This window comes from Paroedura picta, chromosome 9, assembly GCF_049243985.1.
Source record: "Paroedura picta isolate Pp20150507F chromosome 9, Ppicta_v3.0, whole genome shotgun sequence".
NCBI lineage: Eukaryota > Metazoa > Chordata > Lepidosauria > Squamata > Gekkonidae > Paroedura > Paroedura picta.
Genome location: NC_135377.1, coordinates 3,183,710 through 3,206,824, shown reverse-complemented (window position 1 = coordinate 3,206,824; position 23,115 = coordinate 3,183,710). Strand labels below are relative to the sequence as shown.

The window sequence follows — 23,115 nt, the reverse complement described above, 5'->3', positions numbered from 1 at the left end:
ATCCATCAGCCTCCCACCCCCTCCTCCCGAGGCATCCAGGGCTTGCTCTCGCCCTCTCCCTCCCTCTCTCTCTCCCTCCCTCCATCCATCGCACCCCCTCTTCCTTTTAGCTGGGGGAAAGGACCTTTATCGTTCGGGGGGAGAACCAACTCCTCTGCCCAATCTTCTCCAAACGCCACTGGGCAGGCGAGCGCAGCGCCGTGCCAGCGCGCCCCCTCCAGCCTCGCCTCCACTGGCCGCCTGCTTCGCCGCCACTGCACCGCTTCCCTCGATCCGCCCCCAATCCGGCTCCCTCCCCCCTTCCTCCATCCCTTGCCTCCAGCTGCACAGACAGGTCCCTCCCCCTCCCCCTCCCCGCGGTCTTTTCTCCTCCCGCCACTAATCTTCCCGGGGGGGGGGGATGATTACCTGGCCCGGGTGGCGCACCGGGGTTACAAGTGGCTCGGGGGGAGGGGGGTGATTCATGCGCCTCCGACAGCCCGAGGCCGCGGGGCGGGGTGGGGGAGGGCGAGGGACGGCTCGCGAGTCGCTTTCTGTCTCCACCGGAATAAACTTCTCCCGGCGGGGGAAGCGGGAGCCGCGGATCCGGCGCGCCTGGCCGCAGTTGGGTGTTTGCGAGGCCGGCGGGGTCGCGGCTCGGGGGGATGGCGATGCTCGGCTCCGGCGGCGATTCTCCGATCTTGACAAGGCTCGCCGGGCGCGTCCAGACCAGAGCCGGCGCTGTCGCTCGCTCTCTCGCCGCTGTGCTGCGCACTCCTCCCTCTCCCCCCCCCCTCCGTCCGTCCCTCCCCCCCTCCGTCTCCCTCTCTCGCGCTCTCGGTAATGTGCGAGCTCCAAAGCTTATAAAAAGCCTGATGTAATTCTTAATGCAGCCGCTGGCGACACAGACCCGCGTCTACTTGCAACCCGAGAGGACGCGAGGAAGGAAGGGAGGAAGGGAGGAAGAGGAGCCGCCGCCGCCGCCGCCGCCGAGGAGCCAAAATCGCCGGCCGGATCAGCAGCCGCCGCCGCAGCCGCCCGAGAGGAATACGGGGAGGGGGTCGTGGATGGTGGCGCGGCCCCCCCAGGAAGAGACGTCTGGCCGCAGCTGGGCAGAGATTCCCGCGGACCCCCCCGGGAAGAGTCGGCGCTTCGCCTGGTGGATCTAGCCCCTGCCCGGCCACCTTGGGGGCCGCCTTGGGGGGTCTCCTCGCCTCGGCGTCGCCGAGGGACCCCTGCGTCCGCTGCCGCCCCGTCGGCTCGCCCCTCGCCCACTTCGCCCCTCTTGTGCCTTGTTGGGTCCTTCCGAAGAGACCGGAGGGGGGTCGCGGTGGGCGCTTTGCCTTTGGGGGAGAGGGAGGGGGGCAAAGTTGTTCTCTTTCCACGAAGAGGGGAGACGAGCGAGGGTGGGAAGGGGAAGGCGGAAAAAAAATCCCCACCCCCGCCCCCCACCCCACCCCCGCCCGCTTCGCCGCAATCCTCGGGCGCTCCGCTTGGCCGAGGGCGATTTCCTGACTTCGGGATTTCTGGATGGCCTCCGTGGGGAATTGCACCCGGCTGGGGAGCAGCGGCAGATAAGTCTTCCTCGGGGGCGCGAGGGGAAGGTAAGAACTTTGCTGCCGCGGTTTGTTTGTTGATTGATTGATTTGCGCTGATTACTGGATCGGGGGATTATTTGATTTGACTTCTTTGCGCGTCCGGTCTGATGGAGCGGGGCTGCCGGGGGGGGGGGAGGGAGGGGAGGGGGAGGGGAGGGGGGTCCTCTGCTATTGTCAAATGTGCCTACGGAGGGCCAGTCGCCGACCGTCGCGGAATGCCTTATGGATCAAAGCCTCTTTGAACGGTAACTTCCGCGCCTCCTAAAATGTTTCGATTCCGGGGACCGGGAAGGTTCTTTGCTTTGAGAGAGACGGAGAGAGGGAGAGGGAAGGGGACGCTTGGCCAGAAAGGAACGAGGAGACCCACCCGCTTCCCCGGCAGAGTCCCGCCGCCCCGCGCAGCGCCGCTTTACCGCAAAGAGGGCGAGAGCGGAGAAATCCGGAGCACAAGTGCGGGGACCGGCGCGCTCCCGGCGTCGGAACGAGGGACAGGCGACAAGTTATGGGGCTGGTGGCGGCGGGGGAGACTCCATCGGTGTCGATTTCAATCCGAGGCTGCGGTCCTCGGCCGGGCGAAGGCGGGCTTACTCGCGAGGAGACGTGCTTTGGCTCTCCCGCTGTGTCTCCCCCCCCCCCGGAGTTGGCATCAGCCCCTCGCTGTGTTTGTGAACTCTGCCTCTCTCTGGACGGTGATTCGGGCATCTGGGGAAAAGGAGAGGCCGGGCGGGAGGAGGGATCCCCGAAGTTCTCTTCCCCTTCGCCCTTCTCTCCAACTCCGGCTTAAAGCGTTTTCCTGGGAGCAAGCCCCCCCCCTTCCCCCAGATAACATGAGACTTACCTCGCTGTAGGCCTGTTTTAGGATGGCACTTTGCGGGTGTTTCGCGGGTGCCCCTGCCGCTGACGGCCCCGATCCGTGACTGTCGTGTAGCGTCTCTGATGGCGTCCCGGCTGCGTGGGCAGGGGGCACTGGGGAGAATGTGCCAGGGCATTCTCTTCCGGCAGCCCCTCCCCCTATTTGGGGGAGAGGGGGCCCTTCTTGCCCGACGGTGCAGAGGGAGCCGAAGAGAGCGCCGCCCGGATCGGGGGAGCCGCATGGATCGCTCCCCCTTCCCGCGTTTCCACGCCCGTCCGACTCGGCCAGGCATTTGGGTCCGATTTCCTGTGAGGTCCAACCTGGGTCGTTTCCAGCAGGTAAAGGCGAAAGACAAGCGGCGTCTGGCGGGCGGGGAGCGGGTTCGAGTTCCGCCGAGCCGGAGATCTCGCCGGCGTGTTTGTTTACTGGAGTAAAGGGAGGGGGGAGGGGAAACACCCCTGTGACTCATCCCATTGTGTTTCTGGCTCCCCCCCCCCCCTGACAGGACCAGTCTTCACCTCCAGCCCCAATATCAAATCAAGGTCAAAAAACCTGGATAGATTTATATGCCGCTTTTGCCGAGAGAGGGACGGGACTCGAACCGAGTCCCAGGCAGGCTGAGTGGCGAGGCGTCTGTCCTCTGGGGCTGGAGAACAGGCAAGGCTCCCCGGAGGACTCCCCCCCCCCCGGATTATTTCTGGTGCCAAGGAGAAAAAAAGGGTCTCTTGGACGGACAAACGACCCCCACCCCCAAATCTGGGGTCCTCACGACCACAATTCAGGGCGGCTTCAGCGACCAACCGAGTAGGCAATCGGCCCAGCCTTCCTTCCTAGAACGGGGAACGCCCCCCCACCTGTTGCGGAAAGGAATACGGGTCGCGACCCCCCCCCCCAAAAAAAACACCCCACCCCGGTTCTTCCTTTGAAACGGATTGCGGTTCTAGTCCTCGTGAGGAAGAAAAGGACGGATGGGTCCAGGAGCCTCCAGGAAGGGCCCCGATTCCAGGCTGCGACGGAGGGGCCAGGAGGAGGCGGGTGGGCGGACTCCTTCGGAGCGATGAGTCAGGATCGAGGTATTCCGGGGAGGGGGCGGTGGGGGGGGCGCTGACTCCACCGGAGAGCGGCGGGCTGCGTATCGAGCCGTTTGCGACGCCTGGATCTGGCCATGGAACAAGGAAGGGACCCGCTCGTTCCTCTTCCCGCGGGCTGCCTTGCGGGAGGATCGGGCTGCGTTCAGCGGTTCTTCTCTGGGGATGAATCAGGGCCCTCCTCCCGGGGAGGGGTGGCAACTGGTCCCCCCTCCCGCCCCCCCCCCAGATTAGCGCCCCCTCTCTCAGCCGATCTCCTGGAGTCCTGGCCAAGCTGAAATGTCGAACCGGGGGAGGGGAGGGGAAGGGATGGGAGGGAGGGGGGCTCCCCCCCCCGCAAATGCAGCCCCCCCCTCGCGCAGCTGCCGACTTGAGTCTGATCCAGCGGGAGACAGGTCTGTTGCAAAGAAGGGGGCTGAGCCCCCACCCACCAGCTGAGCTGTGCATCAAGACCGCCCTCTGTTTCTACCCCCCACCCCCCATGATCCTACCATGTCAATCAAGACCTTCATTGTGGCAGTACTGGGAGAGTGTGGGGGGGGTCTTGCTGAGGAATTGGGGGCCGGGGGGGGGGTCGAATGGTCCTGGAAGTCACAGGTACTTTGGTCATTGTCTTGCTGCGGTTTCACAGCCTCTGCCACCGCGGAGGTTGGAATGTGCTGTCGATGTGCACTTTTGCATTAGGCCAGGCCCAGGCAGGAAGCTGCCGTCTATCCAGCCGGACCCTTGGCCCATCAAAGCTTGCATTGTCTGCTCAGACAGGCAGTAGCTCTTGCCCCGCGCCCTGGGAATCTGCCAAGGGGATCTTGGCCATTCTTTCGCGGGTGGTAAAGGGGGGATGCAACAAAATGGAAGTAATCCGCTGAGCAGGACGGCATTGGAAGGGAGGGAAGCCTGAACATGACGGTCCCCTCTGCCTTGGGAAAGGAAGCCAGGAGAAATCGTGCCCCCCCCCCAAAGCCAGTGCATTCCGACTTGAGATTGCGTGAACTCACGTTTGTTTTGGCTGGAGGCGCGAGGGAGGGGGTCAAAAACAGGACTTGCTTCCGAGTAGACCCCCTTGAAACTAGGACTGTGTTGTGCCGCTCTAGCAAAATGGGAGAAGATGGATGGGGTGGCTTTTTCCAGGGAGGGAAAAGATAGCCTTGGGAACGACTCATCAGAGGAGGAGCGGATCATGCCCCCAGCCTTTGAATGCCCAGCTTGGGAAGGTCAATTTAAGGCAATGGGACTCCTCTCACTTTTTGCCCAATGGCTTAGGGCCCTGACCAGTCCGGATCCCCACTCTGGCTCAACGACTTATCTCTGCTCAGTGCCTGGTTTTTGGGAGGACCCCTGATCCCGGATGCTGTCCCCCCAGCCCTGCAGTCTGGCACAGAGGCCATCCCCAAGACAGTTCTTCCAGCTTAAATTTGTGTTACCTGTGATATCTTGCTGAGATGCAGCATACATGAGTACCCATCAGAGGGATGGAACATCTGATGAGCAATGTAATAGGAATGTGATTTTGGAAATGTAGAAGAAAACCAAAATATGGGCAAACCTGGAACAAAGTGGAAACTGAGCTAGATAATGGGTGACTGGTGGTGGTGGGGAGGAATGAAAACCTGAGGGATGAGGAGGGGCCACGGATCAGTGGTAGAGCATCTGTTTGGAATGCAGAAGGTCCCAGGTTCAAGGGTCAGGTAATAGGTGATACTCTGTGAATCTGCCTTCAATTGAGAAATGCAGAGAATGAATGGATGGATGGATGGATGGATGGATGGATGGATGGATGAATGAATGAATGAATGAATGAATGAATGAATGAATGAATGAATGAATGAATGAATGAATGAATGAATAGCCTCTCACTGAGAACCTGGAAGGCAACCACCATTCTGAGCAGACCTTGACGTACCCGCGGTCTGATGCTGTAAACAAATCAGTTTAATGTGCTTGGGTGTTTCCCAAGAGATATTTCAGAGAGTTCTGTGTCCCACTCTTCATGAGCTGGAGGCATCGAACCGGGCTGTGTTTGGTTTCCAGTGGCAGGAGGCAAGCCTCAATCTCTGCATGGACCAGCTTTAGGAATGACACTCAAGGCACGCCATGGTGATGCCTTATTTAGAATAAATAGGGTGGGGGGGTGAGGGGTGGGATTTCTCTCCCCTTCCCACAAAGAAAAATCAGCCGTTTCATACTCAGTTTTCCCCGAGATGTTCATCAGGGACCCCGATGATATTCTTGCAAGCTCTACCTGTAAAAATACCTATTAATCTCTCCAGATGTGTAGTCATCTTATACACTCCCAGGTGGATTTTGATCCATTCAAGCCCTCCTAAATTCCCCGGTACAGGCTCATACGACACATGTTTGTTCAGAAGCAATTCCCCGGGTAAATCTGCCAAGGGAAGCAACATGAAACATATTTTATGCACACCCCCCCCCCTCATTTCTGTGCATGATTTGATGTGATTATTCATCTTGCTACTGCTCGTGTTCGAAAAACAAGCACAGGCATTTGTTTTCAAGTTTCATTTTGCCTCTTATTGGGCTGTTTAGCTTTTTCTTTGGGGGGGGGTTGTTGTTAAATCTTAATAATTTAGCATCTTCCCAGCCTTTCTGTGTTGCCTCTGGGACCCTGAGAGTTTTGTTGGGCTAGGGTAAAGAAACAGGTGGGAATTCTAAACTTAACCCAATCCAAGATGCGCAGGGCGAATGAAGGATGCATATTGGTGATCAAGTGTTTATCTCAGTGCTTCAGGGTGGATGGGAGATGTGGCACATTTGGGGATGCTGTTGTCTTGATGATCAGTGCATGAGTTCCTGAGATCCTGCGGAGGACACCAGGCTGGGAAGATGGTGTGCAGAATAGCTGGATGGCCAGAAATCTCATGTAAAATTTGGGAGTTCCTCCAGTCGCAGAGAGATGGCAGTCTTTCTCCAGCTATAGACCATCTTGGTCTATTGTGGTTTCTTTTAAAGTTGGACATACCAAGAGTGGTCTGGTGTCTTTTGTGTGTGCACAGTAACACACACACACACATACTAACAGCAGAGTGGGGAGTCCAGCCCGGGAGGACAGAAATTCAATGGTGAAGCTTTCCAGCCTGAAACATGTTGCAGAACTGTGAGAATCTGTGATAGAATCCTGGAATCATAGAGCTTGAAGGAGCCATAGAGGCCATCTAGTCCCACCCCCTGCTCAATGCAGAGTCAGCCTCAAGCATCCAGGAGAAGGATCTGTCCAGCTGCTGCTTGAAGACCGCCAGTGAGGGGGAGCTCCCCACCTCCTGAGGCAGCCCCTTCCACTGCTGAACTAGACTCCTAGAATCCTCGAGTGGGAAGGGGCCATCCAGGCCATCTAGTCCATCCCCTGCTCAGTGCAGGATCAGCCTCAAGCATCCAGGAGAAGGATCTGTCCAGCCGCTGCTTGAAGACCCCCAGTGAGGGGGAGCTCACCACCTCCTTAGGCAACCCATTGCACTGCCGAACTACTCTGACTGTGAAAATTTTCTTCCTGATATCTAGCTGAACATTTCCAAGTCCCTCGGCCTTTGCACACAGGGCTTGGCCCCAGGCCTTGGATAATCCTCAGAGTCATACCCCACATTTCAAGGGGGAGGTTTTTTGCTCTCAATCTCAGCCATTGCTTATCTAAGACCTAGCAAGGTGGTGGGATATAGGAGAGTCCTGAGGAACAGATGGTTAGATTCTAGTAGCATCTTAGCAACTAAGCAGCATCTGGTTGGAGCAGCATGGGCGGCTGTGTTAGCCCGTCTGTAGCAGGAGAAAAGACCGATAGTCCAGTCGTCCCTTAGAACAGCCTTTTGCTACCTTTGGACCATGCAGGAGCCCCTGAAATACTTTATCAGGCTTTGAGGAGCCCTGGAGGTGGTGTCAGCTGGCCACACCTCCCTGCAGCGTCCCCAAAAGTGACATGCCACCAGATGTGAGGTCACTTCCCACGTCAACAGGAGTACTGTGTAAGGTGGGAGTAAAGTGGGAGTAGGCATGCGGGCCCCACCCCCTCCCAAACACAGAAACCAGAAGAGAACTCACTTATGCTCAGAAAGGGGAGTGACAGAAGCGTCCAGCTCCCTAGCTTGTGGACAAGTTCTTAAAACTTTGAAAAGATCTCCCCCTTTGTAAAGATCTCCCCCACCTCCAAAGTTCCACCTGCTGCCTCAAAACCTATGGACCCTCTTTAAGTAGAAGTAGATCTTACCTGTTCATTGGCACATTCACCTGTTGGTCGATGTATTTGAAGGGCCGCCTTACTGTCCTGCCAAAAACCTGCTTTGTTCCGTGGAAGAGAGGGAGTGTGGACCAGGTGGTACAAAGCAGAGTTAAGGGAACCGTGCATTTCTCTCTCCCACCTCTTTTGTTATCAGAGATGTGGGAGGAATATAAAGCAAGGCGGTTCAGCCCAGGGTGTTTTCTTACCCTTCTAGAGTGATTAAGGGCAGAATGAAAACAGCTATTGGTATTCCTGCCACTGCTGGAACAGACACAGGGGTGGGCTTTGAGGGTCTCCAGAAGTCTCCGCCTCATTATACACCTACCCCCGTAACCTAAAGATTTTGTATTTGGGGCCCAGAATGGAACCAGAGCCAATGAAGTCACCAATAAAAAAATATTTATGGCATTCCCGGGTTTCTTTTAAAACGAGAGTCAATGTGGTGTCACGGTTAACAGTGGCGGCTTCTCATCTGGGGAGCCGAGTTTAATTTCACATTCCTTCACAAGGAGCTAGCTGGTTGGCTCGGCTAGTCACAGTTCTCTTAGTGTGGTTCTCACGGAGCTCTCTGCCCCACCTCCCTCCCAGGGTGTCTGTTGTGGGGAGAGGAAGGGGAAGGTATTCGTAAGCCACTTTGGGACTCCCTCAGGTAGTGAAAAGCAGGGTATAAAAACCATACACAAAGTGGAATATTCTGCAAACTTTCCCTCTTGTGTTCTGACCAGGAATGATGCAGGAGGCTGCAGGTTGAGAGGCTCCGTGCAGGATTGCCACCTTTTTGCCAAGCCCCTGCTCCTGTGCCTTTCCCAGTAACCAGTCAGACATGAGCATGTTTTCATTCTTCCTCATCATGCGACGAACGGCTTCCTCTTCCACAAAGCAGAAGTGATGTGAAAAGCACAAAAGCATGTCGAGGTTGGTTTGGTGGCTTTGAATTTTGAGGGGGATTTGGAGGCAGAGTCTGGGGAAAGTGGGGCTGGGGGAGAAGATGGAATGTGATGCCAAGTAACCCTTTCCCCAAAGCTGCCATTTTTGCTCTCCGGAGGAACAGATCTCAGGAGAGCAGTTGTAATTCTGAGGATATCCAGGCCAGATGTCATGCTCAAGCCAGTTGGAGAGCATCATTGTTCTGATGCCTGTGTGAAAGCTAACAGTGTTTTATGCTGACAGTTGAGTTTGATTCTGAAGCCGCGTTTTCTTGTGTAGACAGGATGTTTTGCGTTGAGCAGTCAATGTGATACAGTGGCAAAAAAGGCGAATGCAGTCTTGGGGTGCTTCGGCAGAGGTGTGACATCCAAATCAAAATACCTTATAGTCTTGCATTGATCAGGTCATGGCAGCAGAATGTAGGACTCACAGACGGCTTTAGATGATGGGCAGAAATGTACCAGCTTAATATTAAGGTTTAGTTTGCTTTACAGTATGGACTTTTACGCACTGGTGTTTTCCTTTGTTTTCACTGTGCATTCCTGTCAGCTTTTCTTTTTCCTTCTGCAGTGATTTTCCTCCTTCACTTTTTTGAGAATAGTTTTGCTGTGTTTTTTCCTTCTTGCTTTGATCCCTGGGTGAAGGTAATTCAAAAACTTGATTCCCCCACGTCTTTATCTGCTCCTCAGAAGTAACTTCTCCACTACTCACGTTGCACATCTCCTTATTGGTTAGATTCATGCTGTGAGCATTTTTTGAGATTGTCAGTAGAGATTCTTCAAGCTGCATTTATTATCAGCTAGCCATCTTAGCCGAAATTGTAAATTGGGATTCTTCAAGCTACATTTATTGTTAGGTAGCTGAACCTTTAGTGTTTCTCCCCTCTTCAGTACTACTTAGGCTTTTAAAGTTTTCTTTATGTTTTTACAAGTAGAGGGTTAAGTCTAGTGATTCATTGTTAATGTTCCTCCTCCAAGTCATTCTTATACATCTCCTGTTAAAAGTGGGAAGGTCTCCCTAGGGAGGTGGTGAGCGCCTGGATGAACCGTTGTCAGAGCTATTTTAGGGAGATACCGCATTGAGTAAGAGGTTAGACTATATGGCCTCTATGGCCAAAAATATATGGTTCTATGAAAATCCTTGCAAAGTATAAATTGCTTATCTTCATTAGCTGGAAAAAGTGGGATCCTTTTGCTGAAAAGCTGCCAGCGAATCATTCTGTCACCTTCTGGACTACCCCTACTCCTGTGTAGCTAGCAGCTGCCTTCCCACGTCCACAATGTTCGGCAAAGCTTCTTGCCTCTATGATCTTCCGGTCACCGTCTGCTCAATATGTGTGTCATGTTGCTTCTCAAAGGCCTAAGAGTGAAGCCTTCTACAAAACAGCCACTGAGGAGAGCCCTGGGATGAAACTCATCCAGAAGGGAAATTACAAATGGCAGAGAACACTGAGAAGTGGGCGGGAAGTAGCTCGAGATCAATGGGAAGATCAATTACTGCTTGATCGTAAAGCCTGCGGGGGGGCCAGCAGGGCTTTCTTCCACTCTTACTTTGATACTGGGTGACTCACAGAATAGTGATTAACTATAACAAAGCTCTCAGGGCCTGGTCATGTCTGAATCAGCCAGAATGTTGTTCCTTAATGGTCTCGACTCTTCTTGCTCCGCCTCCTCTCTGCATTGGGACTCTGAGTGTCAGCCCTCTGCATCACTTTCTCCCACACAGGTCTTTCTGTATTCTGTCTCTTCCTGGAAGAGATGTCATTACTCTCTGCCAAGGGAAAAAAATGCCCCTTTCCCCTTTAGGCAGCTCCCAAATTCAGGAAAAAGCACTTCCTAATGGACTTGCTAATGAACTCCACTCAAAAACAGGAAAAAGCACTTCCTAATGGACTTGCTAATGAACTTCACCCAGACACAGGAAAAGCACGTCCTAATTCCAATCCATCCCCTGAGAAACTCCAAGATAAGACAGGCATGTGATGTATTCTACACATACACCTGAGAAGTCAATCAAATGCCCAGCAACTGTATACACACTTCACACTTTGGCCCTGGGAGATTCCCATTTTGTTGTGTCCTACCACTGAAGACACCAGCCACAGTTACTGGAGAAAGTTCAGGGACTAAAACTACCAGATCATGGCCCCAAAGTGAAGAAGACCCATAACAGTCAGTTGACTCCATCAGGAAGGCCTTTGACGATTCATTAACCAGAGATTGCAGTACCAACCTCAGTTTAAATGAACTCTGGGGTTGTAGCACGATGTCTCGTGATATTGTCAAGAGTGGGTTGGATTCTATTGGATCCGTGCTCAGATTGGTGGTGCTTTCTTCCCTCGTGTGGAGACTTTCCATGAGGCAGCCATCTCATGCATCAGTGGAAGGGTCTTCACGCCAGAGGTATGGTTGCCACCCTGCAGAAAGAAGTCTCCTTCTGGCAATGGCAAAGTGATTTAATGTTCAAAACAATATCACAGTGTTCAGAACAATTTCAAAACGGATTCCCGGGTATAGTCCGTTTTCGATATCTTCGTCAGTGAATTCTCAATATTGTAATAACTCAGTCTTCTCTAATAATTTTTTATGCCGTTGGAAATAACTTAGTCTCTTATAATGTCTTGGCTATATAGTTCAATCCCAAACTGGTCGTGTAACATCCAAATTTGTAGGTGTCTACTAATATTAACATCACTATGTGTAATTCCTCTATAGCAGTGACATTACAATACTGAGAATTCACTGATGAAGAAACCGAAAACAGACTGTCCCAGGAAATCCGTTTTGAAATTGTTTTGAACATTAAATCACTTTGCCATCGCCAATTAAAGACTTTTTTCTTCAACTTTATTACGGCTGATGGGTCTTTACTTGTTGCAATATCCTCCAGGTGGGGCCTGGAGACCTCCTAGAATCACAAGTAATCTCCAGATCACACAGATCGGTTTCCCTAGAAAAAATGGCTGCTCATTCCTAGCTCCACTCCCCCCCCCCCCAAATCCCCAGGTATTTCTGAACTATGGTTACCAACTCTGGGTTGGGAAATACCTGGGGACTTTGGGGGTGGAGCTTGAAGTAGGTGGGATTTGGGGTGGGGAGGACCCTCAAGGAAATACAATGCCAGAGAATCCACCTCCAAAGCATCCATGTTCTCCAGGGGGAACTAGCCTCCATCACCTGGAGCTGGACTATAATTGCAGGGGATCCCCAGATCTCACCTGGAGGCTGGCATCCCTATTCCCAACACAGAGCTGGTACCCCAAGGGCAGAACCATTATTTGGGGCCTGTCCGCAGGTGGCTGGATGTGTCCATGGCATTTTCTTCAAGGACAACAGAACCGTGTTAAAAATTAAAGTACTCTTCGAAGAAGTGAGGCGAGATAACCGGGCCGACAACAAATTAACTTTCTCTCTAGGATCACTTCACCTGCCGGCTATCCGGAGTGCAGCAATTGCTTGCCATCAGCCCCCGAATGTGAGGTTTGGGGCATTATTTTGATTCGATGGAGATAATCTTCCCTGATTCTTAAGGAACCGGCTGTCGTGGGGGGAAAATATGATGGTAGTTTAACGCGGAGCGACGCTTGATTGGCCGCCTCATCTCACAATGGCACACATCAGCGGCTGCTTTATGAAAATTTAAATTGGTTCCCTCCGTGGGAGAAAATGATGCTTTCTTGGGGATATGTTTCCCTTCCTCTTCTCCCCCCCTCTCTGTTATCAGAATTACATCAGAGGGGAGATTGTCACCCCCTCCCCTTCCCCGCTGTTTGCTTTTGGGCCCCCCTCCCACATACCCTCCATCTCCTCCAGCTTTGATCAGGAAATGATTGGATGGCAGAAAATAAGTTATGCTCCACGGGGGAGAGCACAGCAAGTAGGAAGGAGAAGAGCTTGGTGTGACATTCAGTCCAAAGGCTCTCAAAAAGACCAAAAGCCCCCCCACTCCCCAATGCTCAGCAGCCCGATCAGGGATTTTGATATCAAATAACTTCAACTGGCTGTTTGTAGCAGTGTAGAAATCATTTTCGAGTTGCACCATAAGATTTTCTTGGCAGAATTGAGATTGAATTTAAAGATCTCAAAAAATCAAATAGTGGAATTATGATTTGGAGGAAGGAATCTAAATAATCTTCGGTATGCTGATGACACGACCCTCCTGTCAGAAACTAAGGAAGGCCTAAAACAGCTGGTTATAAAGGTCAATGAAGTAAGCAAGAAATTTGGCCTTTTCTTAAACACTAAAAAGACAAAAAATAATGACCACTGCAAAAAAAAAAAACCCACAGAAGTTGAGCTGTACAATAAAACAATGTAAAACTTGTTGATTATTTATTATAGTGCCCAGTTAAAAACAGAATAAAAACTTCATAAAAAATGATACAGAACTAACAGCATATAAGACCAAGCACGTTTCAACCCTGCTGGGTCCTCCTGAGTGGTCAGAACTGTCTCAATAACAATTGATGGTGAAGAGATCGAATGTGTTCCAGAATTCATTTTTCTTGGATCACAAATTGACATGAGTGGCGATTGCCTTATGGAAACAGAATATTAAATGGCTCTGGGTCACTCAGCAATGACGAGCTTGAACCGAACATGGAGAAGCAAGGACAGCAGCCTGACTACCAAATGGAGATTAGCTAAATCGATCATATTTCCAAGAGCCACTTATGGCTGTGAAAGTTGGACGATGAAGAAATCGGACAAGGGAAGAATTGGTTCATTTGGGCTCTGAGGTTGAAGAAGGCTTTTGCGGGTTCCATGGGCAGCAAAAGTCACAAACAAGGAAATACTTTATGTCTGACACTGAGTCTTTGTAGCTTGGAAAGGGGAGGGGAGGGTGGTCTTCCAAAAATAAAAACAAATGTGGGGTGTTGGTTGCTAAATTAAACCCACAAGTGACAAGAGTCATCAAATGTACAAAGCCAGCTGTGAAAAGCGGCGAATCAAAATCATTGACGATGATAAAACCCCAACCAAGTGGGGGGTCTTGCACAACACCCTATCTTTCCACCATTCTCAATAGTGGCTCCCATCCTCCCACTAGCAGTGCTGCCGCTTCCATGAACTTGGCTCACATGGCGGCTCCCGTTTCTCCTCCTCTACCAATCTGCCTCCCTCAAAATGGCCCCTGAGATCTTTTGCAGTGTGATGTCACTGGTTCTCCCTCCCTCCTCCCCTGTCTTAAATGCATCTTTTAGTTTGCTTGCTTTTTTTTTTTAGTTTATTTGCGAAGAAACATTCTGTAGAAAAGTACCCCTGCATCTGTACCTGGTCCCACTCTCCAGGTGTTTTGATCCACACAGGGGCCAGCTTCAGAATTTGATATAGAAATGGTGGAAGGTTTTCTCACCCTTAATAGGAAGACAGAGGTGACTGCAGGTCAGAGGTGAAGCCTGTTCCGAAACACCAGGGGCTGAGTTTTGAATAAACACACGCCACGCATGCTAACTGCTTCTAGGAAAGGGGATGGGTTCAGGATCTTTAGGCGTGGAATGGGCACTGTGGAAGAGGCTGAATTAAATATATAGGAGGCTCCATTCCAGTGGAGCACTGTGTCATTGTGTGATGGACGCACCGGACCAGTGGAAAGGAGAAGGGTATAATAATAAAAAAACACTCCGTGTGGATAGGTCATCTCAAGTAACCCATCATTCATGATGTTCCAAACTGTGGAACATTAGAAATGATGGACAACTGAAATATTTCATTCTAGCCAGACTCCTCTTCATTCCACATGAGGAGGGAAGGTTTTTTGAAAGTTGCATCAGCTTGTAAGAGCTACTATTCACCAGACTTTGAGTTTCGGTTCCCGAGACCCACGTTTTGCAGCTCCACCTGCCATCTGAGCCAGCTTCAAAACTTTCCATCCTTCCCTTTGGATTTATCCAAAGATTTGCCGATAGGAATTTGTTTCATGATTTCAGTACAAGATTCCTAGAATGCTTCTTTCTGTGCAGTTTGTCAGAGTTCCTTGTTTCCTGCTTCGAGTATTTCCACAGTTTGTGCAGGTCTTGGCAAGGCAATGCAAACAGGGCATTCTGAGCTTGCCCCATAGATTAGATTGCCCCATAGACTCGGCTGCTGGCCGGGGATGGGGGGTTTGGGTTATCAGACTGGTTGGGAGACTCCAGGAGATTTGGGGGTGGAGACTGGGGAGGGCAGAAGACAAAGAAGAGTTGTTTTTTATACCCTGCTTTATACCACTTGAAGGAATCCCTCTCTTCAGTACAGACATCCTATTTGGGAGGTGGGGCCAAGAGAACTCTGATGGAACTGCTCTGTGAGAACAGCTCTAATGGGACTGTGACTGGCTCAAGGTCTCCCAGCTGGCTGCATGTGGAGGAGGAGGAGTGGGGAATCAAACCTGGCTCTCCAGATCAGAGGCTGCTGCTCTTAAGCACTAAACTAACCTGGGACTTCAGTGGGATCCAATGCCACAGAATTCACCTTCCAAAGCATCCACACCCCCCCCTCGGGGGAGGGACTGATCTCTGTAGTCTGGAGATGATTGTAATTCCAGGGGAGCAGAAGAACTCTGTAGACGGCCTCCCCCTCCCCCCAGGGCCTGGAAAGGCTTCAGGCAGCTGTTATGGGACTCACTGGCAGGGGCAGCTCTCACACAGCAGGGATCTGCAGCCTCCGAGCCTCCGAGAGAAAGGAGCAAGGGGTGGTCAGGAGTGGGGGACGGAAGGCGATTGGCTAGCCACTGGAAAGACAGGCAAGCCGGTTGGAGGAAGAGGCACTCAGGGGCGGGACAGCTGCCCTGAGTGGCATTTAAGCCATGAGATACACTCCTCCAAGGCCGTACCAAAAATATTATGTGGAACCGATATTGGGCCTCATTCGTTTATCCCTTTGCCTCCATTCCTAGTAAATTAGTTCTTTGTAAAGAGATTGGTAGTGATTTCATGGCAAGAATACTTCCTTCTGGCTTGCTAGCATCAAGGTCCAAGCCTACCCTCTCCGGTAGATCCTGGGACTTCCGTTCCCTTTTCCTAAGAACAATGTTGGCCAGTCTTAGGGTTAGTCTAGGCAACCCCCCTCCCCCCCAAAAAAACACACACCTTTCCGCCATCAGCTATTCTGGCAGCAGAAGAGCTTTTATCTTCAGAGGACAGCTAGAACTAAGCTCCATTTTTACACGTAGGGGTCAAAAGGTGGACAGACTACTCACAAGAGCTATAATATGCAGAATAGAACTACTCACAAGAGCCATAATATGCAGAATAGAACTAGAATAGAACTACTCACAAGAGCCATAATATGCAGAATAGCATTGTGAAGGACACTTCCAACTGCCTGGGAACACAGAGTAGTCTGTGAGCCAGGAGAGGGGAAAGGGGCAGGGAAACAGGGAAGCAGGAGTACAGCCCAGTGGCTTCTGGGACTTTGGTTTGCTTTTCCTAAACACTATGTTATATAGCGTGGGACTGCGTGACAGGTAGCAAATGGTTCCAGCAGCAGTTATGGTGCACAGACCACAGGCTGAATCGCGGCTGGTCTAATTTGGAACAAAACCATTGGATTTTTTTATTCCCACCCCTTCTCTGTAATTTTGAGCACCAGTTTCCATGGTTTCCATTGTCGCCCTGTTGCTGGAGACGCCTTGGAGGAGAACCAGCAAACTCTTTCTGCACAAGGAGGGGGGGGGGGTTCATTGAACAACACTTGGATGTTGGGATTTTTCACTCCGAGCTGGATCTTGGAAGCTAAGTAGGGTCATCCCTGATTAAGGCTTGGATGGGGGCCACCAGGGAGGCCAAGGTTGCTTCGCAGAGGCTGGTAATGACAAACTGCCTCTGCTCCTCTCCTGCTTCGAAAACCCTACGGAGGAGACACAAGTCTGCTGCGAGTTGCCACCACTTTGGGCCAACTTTGAAGGCTGCTGTGGCCTGGATGGGGTCACCATAAATCAGTCGTTTACAGTGGATGAGCGATAGAGTTGGGCGTGTCCTGCCTAGTGCAGGGGGTTGGACTAGATGACCCAGGAGGTCCCTTCCAACTGTATGATTCTATGGTTTTCATTGAGCAGCTCAGTTAGTGTGCCCTAGAACAGCTAGGGCACATTACAGTCCTTATTCTTTCTCCCACCTTAAAAAACAAAACAAAAAAAACAACCCTCGGAATCAGAGGTGTTAGGGTTACCAACCTCCAACTACAACTGATCTCTTGGAGAAAACGGCTATTTTGGACCCTTCAGCGTACCCCACTGAAGTCCCTCCCCTCTGTCTTCCTCCAGCTCCACTCCCTCCCCAAATCTCTAGATCAGGGGTAGTCAAACTGCGGCCCTCCAGATGTCCATGGACTACAATTCCCAGAAGCCCCTGCCAGCATTCGCTGGCCGGGGCTTCTGGGAATTGTAGTCCATGGACATCTGGAGGGCCGCAGTTTGACTACCCCTGATCTAGATCTTTCAGTCCAGTTGTTTCTGCCAGCATTTCCTCCTGAGCACTTCCACAGACCCAGGATTTCCCCACTGAATAGAAACCCCTTTTGTTCCGTTCGTCAGAGTTCGGATTGGGCCCAGCTCAGCAGCCTTTGCGCTTTGGTCAGTGGACTCTGCTGGGTTCACAGGGCCCTCCTCCCGACCGTCCCACCTTCTTCTTCTTCTTCTTCTTGCGATGCACTGCTTGCTGGCTTTGGGTAAACTCCCACTTCATAATTGAGCTCCTCTGCGGTCTCCCGCCACATTGATTTCCCCGTGATCCTGGGAGCTTATCCTAAATTCTTCATAAAGTGAACTTTGTGTGATCTCACAGCAAACCGAAATGATTAAGGCAGCAGTCTCATGTACACTGACCGGGGAATAAATCCCTCGGAATGCGGTGGAATATATTTCTGAGCAAATATACTTAGGATCAGGCGGTAATCCGCTCAAAAATCATTTCAGAACAGGCTGACCTCAGAGGTATATTAAAATCCAGGGCCCACGCAGCAGCTTGGGATGGTCTTGAAAATAAATAACATAAAGTGAATTTTGCTTTCTCTCGGTCTTCCCTCCCCACCCTCTTTTCAGTCTCATTCAGCTCAAGTTAAGCATTTTAAAAGCCGTATTGATTCCAATCGGAGAGGTTTAGGCACACAACTCTTTCTCCTTTGAGATCGAAGCAGGGTTGCCAATTTCCAGGTTAGGCCGGGAAATCTCCCAGAATCACAAGGTGATACAGGAATCAAATTAATGGCATTTGCCAATTGGTAGCATCTTAAAGACAAAGGACAACTGTGGCCCAAGGTGTTTTCAGGAGTCACAGTTCACTTCTTCAGATGGGTTCACCGGTCTGCAGCCATAAAAAAGAGCCAGAGTTCGGGAGCATTAGAAAGACTAACCAAATTTGAGGCTTGGAGACAGCAGAGGAAGGGGGGGGGGATAAATCCAAGGGGCAAATCTCTGCTGAGAGAAGTTAGGGCTTGTGGAGCACAGTCACTTTAAGAGAAGCCTTGCAACCAGGAACCAGGAAGTCTTTGAACTGATGCCCTGGCCAATCAGGGAAGACTGCTTTGCCACGAGGCACAGAAAAGGGAGTTAATTCGCAAAAAGCAAAAATCTGCACAGTTACTGATGGCGATTTTTGAAATATCAGGGTTTATATCCACTTCTGGATATCACGGGGGAAAGGTAGGGTCATTCTGGATCAATAATGCATTTTGCAAAAGGAAAATTTAAAGCGCCCAAGATCAAAATGCACATTGAATTCAGTGTAGAAAGGAGGGATTCATTCGAACTGCGACTAGGTAAAAAGCCCCGTGCAGACTAAACCCAGGTAAGGGATAGCAGTGGAACTGATTTTATCCATATTCTCCTAGCACCACAGTCAGTTTAAAGATTTCTGAGGCCCTAGCAGGGCACAATTCTGGCGACAGCAGCTAGACTGCGGGTGCAAGCCCACCCCAGTGAAAAGGGGTGTCACTCTGAGTGTCCTTAAAGAGCTCTCCCAGAACTTCCCCAGGCCCTGAGGGAGCCCCCGGCAGTCGCGCGGAGCACAGCTGCCGGGGGCTCCCTGCCCGGCGGCCTGACGCGGCGAGAGGCGGGAAGCACCTCTCGCCACATCAGACCGCCGCCCGAGAGCCGCCACCGTGAGACCACCGCCCAGGGGAGGCCCCACCGCCCGAGGGAGCCCCCGCCGTCAGGACGCTGCCACATAGCGATCCGCGAGACTGTAAGTATCTAGCGCCCGCTGTATTGGTCATACAGCGGGCTTGATTACTAGTATATATATATATATATATATATATATATATATATATATATAGTTAAAATTTATTAAACATTTATCAGGAGATATGACCATATAGGGTCATGACAAGCTCCCCCCCGCCCCCAATGGCCAAGGAGGGGCCTGGAGAATTGATTCTTAGATGCTGCTTTTCTCTACACAAAGGAGTCTCAAAGCAGCTTACAATCACCTTCCCTTTCCTCTCCCCACAACAGACACCCTGTGAGGGAGGTGAGGCTGAGGGAGCCCTGATATTACTGAAGAAGAAGAAGAAGAAGAGTTGGTTCTTAGATGCTTCTTTTCTCTACCCGAAGGAGGCTCAAAGCAGCTTACAATCGCCTTCCCTTTCCTCTCCCCACAACAGACCCCCTGGGGCTGTGAGAGACCTGAGGTTACTGCTCTGAGAGAACAACACTATCAGGACTGTGGTAAGCCCAAGGTCACTCAGCTGGCTGTATGTGGAGGAGCGGGGAATCAAACCCGGCTCACCAGATTAGAAGTCGGCGCTCCTAACCACTACACCAAGCTTTTTCTAGGAGCTGGGAGTGTTGGGAGTGAGCAAGTCAGCATGCCTGGACAAACCATTCTCAGGGTATCTCCTTGAATGGGAAGCCTCTCTTGGCCATTCCCTGGGAGCTGCCCTCTGACCCTCCTCTCCCTTTATCCTCTCCCTCGCTCCCCCCGGCCTTGGCCTTGGCAACCGGAATCTGTACGTGGGGTGGAAAAATTGTCGATTTCCCACCCATTGCTTCCGAGCCCTGCATGGAAATGCGGCGTCCTCTCCTCAAGCGGATGGCTGAGCAACGCGTTCCTCGGAGGTTTTCAAGGAAAAGCTCATGTGTCAACTGCAGGGGAGGCCGGAGGCACAGCCGGCTGAAGGAGAAATCTATTGAGTTCCGGCTGCTGAAAGGAGATTATTCTCCTCTCATTCAGTGTTGCAAGAGAAGAGCAGAAACGGGTGTTTTAACTGCTGGGCTGGACCCTTGCAGGTGCAGGTGAAAGATCAAATGATTGAAAGCCGCCATGTTAAAAATATATATGTTTGTTATATATCTGCAGCAGGAATATATCAAGGTGAAGGCTCATGCACACGTTTCTACGTGGCAGGCTCAATTGTTAAAAATGTCGAATGAGGATTTTGCTGGGGAAGAGGGTGGGATGGGCCGTGGCTCATAGAATCAGAGCTGGAAGGGACCTCCTCGGTCATCTAGTCCAACCCCCTGCGCTAGGCAGGACACTCACAACCTGTTAGCACATTCAAGATGACTCAGCGAGTTTTTCTGCATGACTTTGGTCATTTCCATGGCTGGCTGGAGCTCTGTCGAAGGATGGCTGGGTTACCCCAAGCAAGATAACAGCCATTTCTTTCCCCCTGAATGGCTGGTGGCCAGCTTGGAGCCAACCCCCTTGAAAAGGAGGCCAGAATTTGCCTTGAACTTGGCCGGCAGCCAAAGTACGACAGAGGGGGTGACTTCACTAGGAGAGCCAGCTGGGAAATATGGGATATTTGAGGAGGGGGAGCGCTTCAGTGGGGTATACTGCCATAGGGTCCTCTTCCAAGGCAGTGGGGAGTGGAGAATCAAACCAGGTTCTCTTTAACCATTACACCACGCTGGCCTGAAAGATAGATATCAGGAAAAAGTTTTTCACAGTCAGAGTAGTTCAGCAGTGGAATAGGCTGCCTAAGGAGGTGGTGAGCTCCCCCTCACTGGCAGTCTTCAAGCAAAGGCTGGATACACACTTTTCTTGGATGCTTTAGGATGCTTAGGGCTGATCCTGCGTTGAGCAGGGGGTTGGACTAGATGGCCTGTATGGCCTCTTCCAACTCTAGGATTCTATGATTCTATGATTCTATAGGCCAGAGGAGAACCCACCCCCCGCAGAACTCTCTGAAGAAATATCATTTCTCTAATGTCACCTACTTTTCAAAGCCTTCTGAATGCTCTGCTGTAATCCTGAGGTTACTGTTAGCTCTGCCTCCCCCCAAAAAAAAATTGGGAGGAGGGGGGTTGTATGTTGGCAGCACCTTGCCAAAGGCCATCTAGGGAGCTTTGGTGGAGCCCAGAGTCCAACACGGCTCTTCCTGATTCGTAGCTCAGGTGCCACCTCTGAATTATGATGTTTGGCCATCCCGGTCATTTGTGTGCTGATTATGGTTCCACAAAAGGTGCTTTTGACAACCTGGTGACTTCGACAGACTCGGCTTCAAGGCAAGAACGCAGAGTGGTGAAGGACGTGAAACGCAAAGCAGTGGTGGGGAGCGACTTGGTTGCTTGAGGGTTCCAAGGAAGCCGTCACAACGAAAAGGACTGGTGAGGGAGGACAGCGGGTTTGTAACTGAGCACAGAGCACCTGTAACCAGTGGGCCAGCTGGAAGCTAAGCAGGGGGGGCGCTGGTGAATACTTGGCTGGGAACCCCCCCCGAGGATCGCTAGGCAATGGCAAAGCACCTCTGTTCGTCTCTTCCCTTGAAAACCCTCAAGGGGTCACCATGAATTGTCCCACACCTTAAGGCAGGGGTAGTCAACCTGTGGTCCTCCAGATGTCCATGGACTACAATTCCCATGACCCCTGCCAGCAATGCTGGCAGGGGTCATGGGAATTGTAGTCCATGGACATCTGGAGGACCACAGGTTGACTACCCCTGCCTTAAGGGATTCATCTTTCCTTGGTGGCCCAGACTAGCCTGATCTTGTCAAATCTCAGAAGCTAAGCAGGGTTGGCTGTGGATGGGATGGGAGATGACCAAGTCCAGGGTTGTAATGGCCAACCACTTCTTGCCTTGACTTGAAAGCCGAATGTGGTGGTGGTGGTTGTGGTGATGGGGGGGTAACTGTAAATCAGTCATAGCTTAACAGGGCTTCCTGCCACCATTAGCCATGGGAGAATACCGATCTGGGTAAAGGTTGAACTGGGGACAGCTGAATAAATAACTCCCCATCTTGGTCCGAAGCTTTGTACTTATTAGAGGAGGCAAAAGCAGAAATGTCACTTGCTAATTCTTTCATTAGTAGATCATCAATTTGTCGCTGCCTGGTTGATTTTAGTGGAGAGTGTGAGCCTATCTGTGGGTTTCACAATTCTCTAAGTATCAAAGAGCTTTTTCCTCGGCCTGCTCATCTCCAGCCAGCTGCGATGGCCTAATCCTGGCACAGAATAGAATCACATAGTTGCCAAGGTTTCCATAGAGGACATCTAGTCCAACCCCCTGCCCCATACAGAATCAGCCTAAAGCATCTCTGACAAGCGTTCATCCAGCCACTGCTTGAAGAGCGCCCATCAAGGGGAGTTCACCCCCTCCCTAGGTGGCCAATTCTCCTGCTGAACTTCTCTGACTGTAAAAAATAAATGCATTCCAAAATCCAACCTGTACCATTCAGCCCATAATTTAAACCCATCATCGCAAGTCCGTTCTTCTGCTGCCCACAAGAACAGCTCCAGCCTTTCAAATCTCAAGAGAATGATTTATTTATCTTTAACCTTTAGTAGCTCTAATATTTCAGCAAAGCCAATATGGGAGGAGCGGTGTCCGGGACACGTCCAGGTGTCCAGACACCGCTTCCGGCTCCATAGGCCAATCCAGGCATGCACATCCGGATTGGGCTGGCCTGTGGAGTGCCTGCCCCCAGAAGCCAGCCCCGAGGCATGCTCACAGCCTCATGGCGAGACTCTCCCTGGCCACTGAGAAGAGCAGTCACACGGCGCCCTGCCCAGCCTGCTACTCTGGCTGCCTGCTGGCTTGCGTCGCAGCCCACATGGCTGCCGGGATGTCGCCCATGATGCCAACGCCACAGCCAGGTAGGATGACCACAGCACTGTCGTGAGCTCCTGCTGCTAGTGCCCACTGCATCCCTGGGTGCAACGGGCTTTTGGCCTAGTTTATTTATATTTCGCTTTATAGGCCGCCCTTCTCCTTGGAATCTCGGGGCAGCTTAAATGACAAATTACAATAGGTTTAGAATTAAAATACATATAACCCCTCGCCCTCCTCTTCTCCAGGCTGAACATTCCCAAGTCCCTCAGCCTTTCCTTGTAGGCCCCAGATCCTCCTCCTCACTCTCCTTCGCACCCTCTCCATTTAGTCCACGTCCTTTTTGAAGTGGGGCCTCCAGAACAATACAAAGCCCTCCCGGTGTGATCTGGCTAATGCGACCAACAGCAGGCCTACGAGGTGTTGCGATCGGGATGTTACGCCTCTGTTGATACAAGACTGCATTAGCCCTTTTTGC

At 51.6% G+C, this 23,115-nt stretch overlaps 1 protein-coding gene across 2 annotated transcripts in view; it reads left to right on the top strand.

The window, feature by feature from the left end:
* Positions 1 to 845: 845 nt before the first annotated feature.
* Positions 846 to 23,115, top strand: part of ADGRB1 (adhesion G protein-coupled receptor B1) — a 273,806-nt gene continuing 251,536 nt past the window's right edge. For both annotated transcript variants that reach the window (XM_077351362.1, XM_077351361.1), the window contains exon 1: positions 846 to 1,583. The gene's annotated coding sequence lies outside the window, so the exon portion shown is untranslated. The remainder of the gene's footprint in view (positions 1,584 to 23,115) is intronic.